Here is a 12,984-nt window from a genome sequence, read left to right on the forward strand (position 1 = left end):
TATTTATACATCACAGAGGGAGTAAAGCTGAAAATACTATCAAGGCACGTCCTTTCTTGTGGGCGTGGCCTGTGTATAACCATGTAGAAGCTATATATAACTTTCCCCTGCTGAGTTTTTTGCTTGCTAGTGTGAATGTAATGTAAAGTAACCATACCTTTGTTGATTTGTTTGGGAAACAGTAGATATGAAGGTCTATGAAGGTTGGAGTTAGCCCCGTCCACTATGGCGCTCTGGTCTCATTCCAATATGCCTCATATCACTGATTCTGAAACAGCTCTATAGTGTTATCTTACAAAAAAATTGATTTAGAAATGTGTATTTCAGGACTGAGTTGAAATGTGGCCCCTGTCACTATGGTAACCCTGCCGAGATAAATGCTCTCACTCACTCACTCACTCACACACACACACACACACACACACACACACACACACACACACACAACATGCTGCTTCAATTACGTGCACCTTTGAAGCTGTACAGACATCATAGCAGAGACATTCTCTATGCAGGAGAGCACTGAGCCTCACAGAGAGAGAGACAGGAAGTGACACGGGGGGAGATGAAGACAGCAGGAGAGCAGGTCAAGAGGAGACAAAAATGCTGAGCATACTGAGAAATGGGGTGACACGAGAGGAAAGTGGACCTACACTAAAAAGTCTCTTCGCTTAAGTGTCCTCATAAACTATTAAAGATACTCCGGATAGTAAACTATTCAAAAATATGTTTCTAACCATCTGAGAAAGGAATAATAATGAATAAGGGAAGAGGTGTGAAGATGCCAGAGCCAGAATTAAATTCGAGATGAAATAATCCTGTGATTGAGAGGCAGTCCTCAATTCCTAATGACCAAGATGCTCAGAACATCAGAAAGGAGGATGATGTGGACTGGTACTGATAGATACAGAGGCCACGCCTGCTTCACTGGTACTGATAGATACAGAGGCCACGCCTGCTTCACTGGTACTGATAGATACAGAGGCCACGCCTCCTTCACTGATACTAAAAGTTAAGAGGCCACGCCTCCTTCACTGGTACTGATAGATACAGAGGCCACACCTCCTTCATTGATATTTATAGATACAGAAGCCACGCCTCCTTCACTGATACTAAAAGTTAAGAGGCCACACCTCCTTCACTGGTACTGATAGAAACAGAGACCACGCCTCCTTCACTGATACTGATATATACAGAGGCCACGCCTCCTTCACTGATACTGATAGATACAGAGGCCAAGCCACACTCTCTCTCTCTCTCTCTCTCACACACACACACACACACACACACAGAGTATACAGCAACCTTGAGAGTGTGTGAGAGGAATTCAGGGAAATAAATAACATGGAGGAAACCTAATAAATTACCCAGAAGGCAGCAGAGATGGTGCTATTGTGGATATTCATTTTATTCATTTCCCACTGATACACTCTGTGTGTGTGTGTGTGTGTGTGTGTGTGTGTGTGTGTGTGTATGTATACTGAAAGAGTCTACTGAAAGAGGCCTTGACCTCACAAGCCTCCGCAGAGCGAAACACTAATTAAAGATTACAAAGACGAACACAGAGCTGGTCTGCGTAGGCATTTCAAGTGTAAAGGCCACGCTCTTAAAAAAAAAAAAGCCTCCATTATCCATCCTCTAGATTATTCCAGAAAAATGTTGGCATTTTAATTTCCTGTTAATTAGAGCATGAGTAGCATATGGATTCATATTTTTAAACATGGGAATAAGAGCATGATTACTGCTTTAAATGGTTAAAGTCATGAGAACACAGTTGCTAGGCAACTAGCAAATATAAATCCCAAGCATAAGCTAGCTAATGACTGTGACTAGCAATTCAGCTAGCTGGTCCCTAGCGGTTTAGTCTTTTACAGACGAAGGAACGATGGCTTGACGATGGAAATAAGACAAAATTATCCAGAATGTCAACATTTACCTCAGATGTGTTTATAAACTGATAAGAAAATATTCAGAACAACTAAAATTACACTGTTATTACGGTTAGCAGTGATCGCTAATCAGAATACCAAGAGAGTTCCATGAAGGCCGCTCAATAATTGCTGATATAAAATTGCTGAGAAAGCTAGTTCCCTAGCTAACAAATTTATTAGCACAGCTAGTCTGGTATTGTTGTTGCGCTCAAATGAAACATTTAGCAAAGCTAGTTGTTCTGGCTAATTGTTTTGTATTATTTACATAAATAATTTCTCTGCTATTTTTACTTAGCATACTGATGGTTAGCCACTAGCTAGTTAATATGTTTGCGACTCATCTGATGTTTAATTCTATTGAGCTAGCTAAAGGATTAGCATCTCACAAACTAAGCATGCTGGATGCAAATGAATACTAAGCTGTCTAATACTATGTTGCCATTTTAATTACTAATTCATTTCTTTATTTTTTTACTAGATATTTAATATTATGTAAATCATTCCAGGATGCTTAAGGATGCTGAGGAAGTTAGCTATAACGTATAAGTTCAACTATCTCAGTAATACGACTCGTTTCAAACTCTCTGGAGACCAGTCTAGCATTGTTGCTGTTCAGTAGTGTAGCTGAGGATGCTTGCTAGTTAGCTAACAATTTGTTAACCATCATCTATCTATCATCACTAGGGAGCTAGGTGAAGGATTAGCAAGCTCACAAACCAAACACTGCAAACATGGAAAATCTTTCTAGCTAATTATGTCGTGTCACTTTTTTGTGTGTGCTAAATATGATGTAGTCCAAAATGATCAAGGCAACTAGAGCTAATGGCTAGCTTTATTACACATAAACATGCAGTTCGAATCACTGCTATTCTAAACTGAATTAAAATTACCATGTTTTTTTTCCTCATATAATTTATCGTTTCAGTTTATTAGGTTTGATTTGAGAGAGAGCGAGAGAGAGCGAGAGAGAGCGAGAGCGAGAGAGAGAGACACACATAGAGAGGGAGAGATGTGAATCTTTAAAGCTTGTCACAAAGGCCTGTTTTATGTGCTTACTTAGACATGACTGTTGCCATGTCAACCTGACCAGGCTTCCCCTTGATCTGAGTGTTGAGTGTGTGTGTGTGTGTGTGTGTGTGTGTGTGTGTGTGTAATGATGTCTGAAGAGTCTTGCTAGAGTGAGCACTGTAGGTGGAATTGATAGACAGAGTTGCTTCCTCTCCAATGCTAGCATTTACGTGTAGTCAGCATTCCTATGAGGTCATCACACGATGCTGGAATCGGTTATATATCGTGACAAGAACATGTTACTCATAATGCACTGTGAGCAATTTTTCATGAAAAGACGTATAAAGTTATCGTGATTCTCAGACATTTAAGAAGTGTGTTTTTAAGAAGCAGCACCCTGTCAGGATTTAGCTAAGCATCATCCTTTACAGTATGCAGAACACTAATCATCTACGCTAAGCACTATTTAGCAGATGAGCAAAGTGATTGATAGCTTTAGCTCTTTTCGAGAAAACTCTATCTTTCTCTCCCGGACAGTGTATTCCTTGCATTTCTTTTCCTCAGCGGACGTTGCTTGTTAGCGTAACTTTCCTGTCGAGCACTAACCTAGTGCCTGTATTTATTTAGCATCAGAACTGTTAGCGTAGGTAGAGTAACCTGCACCTTAGCTAAATTAGCTAACTAATTTCCTCTAAAAGCAGCTAGAGTAGCTTGCTAGATTAGACTGTTGACAAAGTCTCTAAGCAAAGTAGTTTGTCAGGTCAGTAAATCATGTTTTCGATTAGCCTGTTAGCGTTGAGTAGGTTGACTAGCATGTTAGCATTTCATTACTGATCCTCAGTGCATTCATGAGAAATGAAAGGGTACAGCGTATCATGAGCTGATAGTGAGACTTTTTTTTTTTTACATTTTCTAAGCTGTTAGAAACACTGTGTGTGTGTGTGTGTGTGTGTGTGTGCGCGCGCGCGCGTGTGTGTGTTATGGAATAATAATAAGCCAGTCGTGGTCACACAGGAGCCGATACTTTCTCTCTTTCTTCAGGTCTTTTATAGAAGCAAGTCGAGACTCAGAGGAGTTAAAAGTTTTGTTGAACCTTTAAGTGTGTGTGTATGTGTGTGTGTGTGTGTCCTTTAAAACTGTCACGGCTGTCGATGAAACTTTAAACTGTGTGCAGAGTTTCCTAAAGGGAGACGAAAAAACCTCTGTTTTCGCTCTCTTTATATTTTCTTTTTCTTGGTCTCTCAATGTTTTCTCTTTCTTCTTTTGTGTGTGTGTGTGTGTGTGTGTGTGTGTGTGTGTGTGTGGGAGAGATAGAGAGACAGCGAATACCAATGTTTATGCAAGCAGGTTTTTTTTCCCTGTATAAGGTTTGCATGCAAAGAGCCACAGTGTGTGTATGTGTGTGTGTGTGTGTGTGTGTGTGTGTGTATCAGTCTTTCCACTGCCCCTCGTTTCATTTGCATATGAACAGAAGCCAAAGCCAAATGAGGGAGCTCGTCTGCTCAGATTTGTTTCGCAGTTTACATCCGACCACACACACACACACACACACACACACACACACACACACACACACCATCACTTATCAGCTCTTTATCAGGATTCTGATGTGTGTCTCTGAGTGAATCACTTCCATGCTGAAACTCACTGTGTGTTTCTGGACTGTTCCTACTGTCTGTATCAGCACACACACACACACACACACACACACACACACACACACACACAGCATAACTCTGCCAGTAGTGATGTGAATTATGTAGTTCATGTTATTGCTGATTTTGAGCAGCAGGAGAACTTTTAGTACTGGAGAATCGCTGTTCTAGTGTTCTGATGTTAAAAGTTTTGGCACCTTCTTCAGTGACTCTCGGATTCTAGTTATTCAGACTGGTGTGTTTGTATTATTATTATTATTATTTTTACACATCTCATTTTATACGAACACACAAGATCTAATCTAGTTGTTTACCTCCTCGTTCAGTGAGCGCCGTCTCCGTGTTCTTTGTACTCAGGTGATATTTGTGATTTTTAAACGCTGCCGCGTCATAGGACAGTGTAACACACACACAGAGGACAGTGCTATCCGCCCTCTTCCACATACATGAGCTCACGATTGGCTAGTGTTGCTGGGAGTATGCCCCTCCCACCGACAATGCACAGCTCAGACTTCTTTCACCGGATTACTGTGGCATCGCCGGGATCCAAGCTTCCGATCTCTGGCAAATACTTTTCTGTTGTGCCATTCGGGAACCCAGCATTTTAGGGTGCGTCTCAACCAGCTCCCTAGTTCGGTAGTCCGCTCACTGAGCAAGGAATCGCCCGTTTTTAAGGGCTGTCTCAATCGCAAAATCTTTCCAGTGCACTGGAACTTTTGGTCCCTGTAAAAAATCCCACAATGCACTGGAAAAACCAGGAAGCATCGATGCTCCGTATATTCCCTTTACTGGAAAGGAAATGACGTCATGATTCGTGAAGCCTCTCAGCTCTGAAAAATAAAATGGTGGACGAACTCTCAGCCAACAGTGTACAAATGTAAGCAGCTTGTTGTTATAGTTGCAGCTCTTAAATCACTACCTACGTTAGCGAATTTTTACGTTATTTGCCGTTCTAGATAAGGTTTGTTTGAGTCTTAACAACTTTTAAGTGATGGTTTCTTTAAAAGGTTAGCCACTAGCGAGTGAATATGTGTGTGACTAATATTTATGATTACTCATCTGTCTATCTATCTATCTATCTATCTATCTGTCTATCTATCGATCTATCTATCTATCTATCTATCTATTTAGCTAGCTATCTAGTTCATAAGAACCAGTGGTGCTAAGAGGAAACCGGGTTTTTTCTTCGCAATATTTGGGCAAACATGTTATTCATTAACTTTAAATATTTTCCATTCCTGATGAAATCGAATGAAACACTTTCTTATCAGAGGTCACGCCACCTTTCATTCACACCCCTGAGCCCAGACTAAGGGAGTGGGAGTCGGCGAGGGGCTGTGTGTGTGTGTATGTGTGTGAATGAATGACTGACTGAGAGGCTGAATGAGAAGTGAAGCTCTTTCTCTCTCCTTTGCAGCTATATGAAAAGCAATACAGGTTGCCAGGTTTCAAATTTTTCATCTTTATTTACCAGATAAAAATGAAACGATAACTTCCATATCCATATTAAATAAATATGAATGGTTTCAGTCTAATTGATATGACATACTTCAATATCACTATACTCTGACAAACCTGATTAGAATATATTTAAATTCGACAGGGGGAAATCGGACAATCTGGCAACACCTGCATATTAACCATGTGAAATAAAGGCTATTTAAATCTGGAGTGGTGTCTTGCTCTCTCCCATTATCTGTCTGTCTATCTGTCTTTCTTAATTCCTCTCATTATTCTCTGTCTTTCGTTTATTCCCACTCTCGCTTTTTTTCATCATAGTCTCACTTTTCTATCTATTATTCTCCTACTCTACCTGTCTCATACTGTTCTCACTCTTTATCTTGTTATTTTTATTGTCTTGGTTCACTCATTATTCTGTGTCTCTGTTTCTCTCTTTTATATCATTTCATGTCACATCACAGATTGTTTTTATCTAGAAGACCTGTGTTATTAATCAGACGTGTAATATGTCTTGATATACTGTTTTTACTAACACTTTAAAAACCGTTGTTTGTGCAGCATCGGTTTTGGTAAAACGCATAACAGGACAGGCTGTGATTGTAACCGAATAGCTAACGTTAGACATTTAACTAACCAGCTAGTTATGTTAGTTCACTTGGGCTTTAGTACAAGAGCTAACTCTGCATAAAGCACCATGTTGTATTTGTATCAACGCTAATAAGTTAGCAAGAAAACAGGCGCTATGTTGCCATGGTTAAATTTAGCCAACAGAGTCAGTTAGTTAGCTAGCTCTGTTGTTTTTTAAAACATTTTATGAAAGCTAAAAAAAAGTGTTTGTCTTGTCTTAAACTGTGGCAATAAAAATGTGAAAAGTCAAGAGTACTATGTTTATTTAACTGTTTTTGTATATCACGACCATTTTCTGAAACGGAGCGACTTTAAAGAAGGCTGTAAGCTCCGCCCATTCATGATCACATTGTCATATATCCCTGTAAAGCTTGTTTGCCGATGAAATATACGTGTGTTCCTGTGCCATTATGACAACGTTACGTCAACGTTATAAACCACACTGATTTGAATGGAAATGTACTAAACTACTTTTCATTCTTCCTCAAAATATTTGTTTCTATGTTCAGAACCAAAAAAATCTCAGAGGAGCTTCAGTCATGAAATTTTCTATGTTTATCCCCGCCCCTAATTAGAAAGATATTACAGAGAAATTTCTCGAGATCATCACAGGATTTGATACTGAAAAAGGACCAAAAAATATATTTTTTATAACAACGTATGGAATGTTCTTGAATAAACCATACAGAAAAGGATTTCAGACATTTCTTCTTTCTGTCTTGGCACAGTGTGAAGTAAACCTTTGAATTGGTTTTATTATCTATGTATGTATATCTTTTATTTTTGCATATTTGATTAAACAAGTCCTCATTCGCATAAATACATGGAAGTTATTTCGGAAAAAAGTTTTATTACAAAAAACAACAACAAAAAAAACCCATAACATCAACAATCATCTGGTGCAGACAGTGAGGTAATATTCTTCCCTCACAATAAAATTAACATAAAGCAGAATTATTATTTTTTAAACATAAAAAAAGTTTTGTTAACTGCAAACAAACAAAACAGACGGTAACACTTCCATTAGCTTCTTTCTTAGAATTCAACAGTTGATGCTCATCTACCAGAAACAAGTGATTCGCCCCGCCCCTTTCTTCGTGACGTCACCCAGTGCCTGCTTTGCTTAGTGCGAGAGGAATCGGCTCGAGATCCTACAAAGGAGTGACCGACCAGAGTGGGATCAGGTCTCTCTCTCTCACACACACACACACACACACACACACACACACACTGGCTCTTCTCTCTCCAGAGCATATCAGGGTGAGTAAGCGAGCGTTTCTCTGCCTTTTATTCCGTTTTAGTTTGTTTACGTGTTTGTTTGTTTGCTCTTTATTTCTTTAGTAAACGAAAAGCGAACCGCGCACGAGCTCTTCTTTCCTCCTTTGAATGAAGGATATGCGCGCGCGCGCGTGTGTGTGTGTGTGAGAGAGAGAGAGTGTGAATGTGTGTATGAGAGAGTATGTGAGTGTGTGTGGCTTCATCAGGTGAAATAACAGTGTCGCGTGAAACTTTTACAGCGAGTTTGTAACTTGAAACCGAAATGGAGACTTAAACTGGAGAGGCATCTTAATACACACACACACACACACACACACACACCTACAATCCCGTGTTAACTACAAATATATCAGTTATTCTTCACTAAAGTATCAGGTTTGGTTGCTTATTTATTTTTGCATCACTATAGCGCGCGTGCGCATTGAAATCGGACCGTTATTCCCGGCGACCGTTCAATAAAAACCGTTTCTTTAATCAACATTTAAAAATTCAAACCTACAGCTTGTCGGTTTGAATTCATTCATTTCCTCTGGAAGCAGCTGTACTAGCCATGTTCTCTGTCTCTCTCTCTCTCTCCCTCCTCCTGCCCCAACCCCAGCCCTCTGCCTCCCACAATGCACTGCGCCTTGAATCCACCACCATTTAAGTGTGGATCCGCAGGTTATTAATGAGTGAGAACTCCTCATGTATTGGCTGGGGGGTTAGTGGAGTGCTCTAAAGGCTGTGTGATACGCTTACAAACATCATACCGGGATATCGCTGTACCATGACGTCGTGTAGGATAGTGTACATTAAACCGAGGGATTGATGCACGGGATTAAAAGTACTGCATTATTTGGCAAACACACATACACACACACAAATAGGGTTATGTGCGTAATTATTATTATTATTATTATTATGGATATTGATACTGGATATATCAGGTATCAGTCCAATACTGTGGTTATTTACTTGTTGTCATAAAATCACGCCAAAATACAGACATTCGATACCACGTGATACAACGCAACATACTCCCAGTGTGCGTTTTTGCGCTAGTGAAACATAACAAAAACAGCTCTTCGCTGTTTACGTTATATATATATATATATATATATATACACACACACACACACACACAGGTATTACTGGTCCTGTTAGTGTATTATCAGTGTAAACAGACCTGTTGTGATGTAAATGTCGAATTTGTATACAAGGAATGGACTCTGCGGACTCGGGACCGCGTACTACACCTAATAACACACGTAATGCACGCATCGTTCTGTTTACTGCGGGAAATTCCTACAGTAGCAAAACACATCTTTTTGAAAAATTCAGTTTTACAGAAAAAGCACTGCAGACATAAATGAAATAAAGTGTAAATATATTATATGATAAAAATCAATCCTAACAATATATATATATATATATATACATTCAAGTCTCATTGCTGTTCCAAAAAAAAGTCTTCTCCAAAACCAGATCCAATCATTATAATTTGTTACAGGATCCAATCAAATTTTTTGCTATTTTTATTATTTTATTTCTCCACCAAATATCTGATCCGCCAATTTTTGCTGGGTATCCTGGGAATCGGATTGGATTGGCGCAGTCTCTATTTCGTACACGTCTGAGAGTTCAGAAACGACTAAAGAAATCACGATTGACCATGAGTTCGCTTTCCAACAATACGACGGCCACGGGCGGTGCTCTCTGAGTGGGGGGGGGGGCGTACCTTGTCAGTCAAAGCAGCGCTAGCCAATCACGGGCGTCCGTGAGCTCGTGTATGCGGGAGAGGGCGGATGGCGTTTTCCTCAGAGTGTGAAGTTCTGTGTTTTTTTTGTTTTGTTTTGTTTTTTTTTTGCTGTGAATTCATGACTTCCTGTGGGCCTGCTCAGTGCTTTCATTTTAAGTTCCGAATGAAATGACGTGAGAGTTCAAACTCGGCGGTTAATGAGCATCGTGTCAGATTGAGCATCAGCAGCGAGAGAGATCGGCGTGACGCGGGCTTACAGGATTATGTTGTGATTTGAATATTTAAATATGGCTTTGTACGACTGAATGTGGACAGAAAAAAAAAACAAGTTTTGAGCGTGTCCCAGGTTTCCGTGTTTCACGTTTCATCGTTTAAGATAAACGAGTGTCTCTCGCTGTGTCTGAGTTCATAACACGCCGTCGGCCCGGCGTCGCCGTGTCTCCAGCATAAACACTCAACACTGCCATTGTGTAGCTGCGCTTGTGTGGAGCTAAAAAAGTCTGATTACAGACTCTCTCTCTCTCTCTCTCTCTCTCTCTCTCTTACACACACACACACACACACACACACTCTAACCTGGAATTATTCCCTTTAGCCACTTCCTGTCTGACTGACTGTGCCCAGCTCTGTGTGTCTGTGTGTGTGTGTGTGTGTGTGTGTGTGTGTGTGTGTGTGAGAGAGAGAGAGAGAGACTGGGATCAGGGAACAACAGATCTAAGAGGATTTAATCCACTCTATCCACCTCATTTACTTCACAAACACAGGCTTTTTTTAAAATATAATTGCCGTATTTATATGAGTGTAGGTTTAAAGCTAGACCTCATAGTCATTATTATTATTATTATTATTATTATTATTATGATCATTATCATTATTATTATTAATAATAATAATGATAATAATAATAATATAATAATTATTATTGTTACTATTATTATTGTTATTATTATTGTTATTATTATTATTGTTATTATCATTATTATTATTGTTATTATTATTATTATTATTATTATTGTTGTTGTTGTTATTATCAGATTTTAGGACAGATTGGATTTTAATCAGCTCTTAGACCAGATTTTTTAAAACCAACTTTGTGACTTTTTTTCTTCCTTTTTTTTTTTTTTTTTGTTTTTTTTTGTTTTTTTTTGTTTTTTAGATTGGGGAAAAAAAAATATTTAAATAAATAAAAAGGTTATTTCTCAAGACATTAAATGAAAGTATGATCATTTAAAAATGAATAAAATGCAGCACCGTTTTCCTGGTATATAACTATATATTGGGATGTGTGTGTGTGTGTGTGTGTGTGTGTGTGTGTGTGTGTGTGTGTGTGTGTTAGCATTGATGTTGAACTGCATTCCACACGGTCAACAGGAGCCACAGCACAGATACCAGAGAACTGTGTACAGGAACAGCAGAAACTACTCATCACCCAAGCATTTCCTCTCTCTCTCTCTCTCTCTCTCTCTCTCTCTCTCTCTCTCTCTCTCTCTCTCGCTCGCTCGCTCGCTTGCTCTCTCTCTCTCTCTCTCTGTGTGTGTCTCAGTAGGAAGCAGATGATCAGAGCAGGTCTGAATGTTAATGTGTGTGTGTGTGTGTGTGTTCTGTTGGACGTTTGGTGAGACTGCAGATTTAGATACACTCTCTCTCTCTCTCTCTCTCTCTCTATTCCTCCGTCTCGGTGTCTCTTTCTCTCTCACGTCGTTATCAGTGTTTTTGGGCTTGGGGAAGTGAGCCTCAGGCGACGCACGGTTGTTGATTGTGTTCTCCGAGCGTCTTGGCCCGTCATGAAAGGTTCCAGATAAATCGTCTCCGCCCCGGGAACAACGAGGCCTTCGCGGGGGAACCTGAGCACAAGACGTCCCGCGTACACGTGACCTCCCGGACGCCCGTGTCCGGCCTGCGTGTCTCTAAAAACACACTCGGAGAGTAAGGGGCGGGGCTAGTTCTGCCCTCTTTATCTCCTCGTGGTATCACCAGGATGTGAACCTGAGATTGAGTTTTACTGTACATCGTCCTAATACAGTGTGCGAGCGTATAACTATAACCCGCTGCTTCTCTTTCTCCCTTCCCCTTTCTATCCTCATCTCTCTCTCTCTCTCTCTCTCTCTCTCTCTCCTTCTACATCCCTCTCTCGCCCACTCCACCTCTCTGCCATCTCAGGTCTAATTTCCAAACGGATTTTCATGACATGGTTTGGAACGGGTTTCAGTGAGGTTCCTGCCCTCATTGCTTAGCTCTAACTATGTGGAGAATTGAGCTTTCTTTTCTCTCTCTCTCTCTCTCTCTCTCTCTCTCTCTCTTTCTCTCTCAATTAATTACATGTATTCGTCTGTTTTCCTCCTCTCCCTCTCATTGTCACGCTCTTCTTCTTCTTCTTTCTGTGTAGTACCATCCTGTCTCTAGACAGAACTGTACTGTAGCCTATTCTTTTTTGATCCCCCGTTCTTCCTCTCTTTCTTGTCCTGCCATCCCTCTCCCTGTGTAGGGGTGGTGCGGTGTGATTGATGTGAGGGCGGCGGCGTATTTGCTGCAGTCAGCAGGTGGCTGTAATTGGGCCGATCGGGTTTCCTCGTGGCGCAGGAGCGAGCGAGGGATTTATTCCTCCTCCGAGCGACCCGCAGCGATGCGAGAGATGAACACGTCAGCGGGATTAGTGGGGTACGATGAATGTCCTTCAAGAGAAATAAAAAAAAAAGACATTACGTTCAGCGGTTTAAAGTATAAGTCCGGGCGGACTGCGGCGGTGTCCGAGTGAATGGTATAAACATTACAAACTTGTACGTCCATACGGCCCTTCACCCCTTCACACACACACCGAGCTACCCCACCATGCGTGAGACTGCTTTCTGTTTTCGTCCCCACGTCGAGCGCCATGCTCGCTCCTGATTGGCTGAGCAGAAAGTCCACAGCTACTAGTGCAGAGCACAGAAAAGAGTAAAAAGACACGCTGTGGGAAAAGTCTAAAAAGTAGAAGCAGGCTGTAAAACTCCCCACAGTGACACGCACACACACACACACACCTGCCATTCTGGTATTGGAGTCAGTTCCCGAGTCCCAGCAGGCGAGCAGCGTCTGACAAAGAAACACATCAGAGACTTGAGAGAGAGATGACTGAACACACACACACACACACACACACACACACACACACACACACACACACACACACGCGCGCGCGTGCGGGCGGATGTGTTTTCTGACTCGGTATGACACACTGTTATCTATAAACATGGAAAAAAGGACATTCACTTCCATAAACATTGGTGTCGTTCCAGTCCACACCAGT

At 40.9% G+C, this 12,984-nt stretch overlaps 1 protein-coding gene across 2 annotated transcripts in view; it reads left to right on the forward strand.

The window, feature by feature from the left end:
• The first annotated feature begins 7,856 nt into the window (after positions 1-7,856).
• The window catches only part of sh3bp4a (SH3-domain binding protein 4a), a 33,686-nt gene continuing 28,558 nt past the window's right edge, over positions 7,857-12,984 (forward strand). For both annotated transcript variants that reach the window (XR_008384877.1, XM_053616724.1), the window contains exon 1: positions 7,857-7,942. The gene's annotated coding sequence lies outside the window, so the exon portion shown is untranslated. The remainder of the gene's footprint in view (positions 7,943-12,984) is intronic.

The sequence above is a fragment of the Ictalurus furcatus genome, chromosome 27 (assembly GCF_023375685.1).
Source record: "Ictalurus furcatus strain D&B chromosome 27, Billie_1.0, whole genome shotgun sequence".
Classification (NCBI taxonomy): domain Eukaryota; kingdom Metazoa; phylum Chordata; class Actinopteri; order Siluriformes; family Ictaluridae; genus Ictalurus; species Ictalurus furcatus.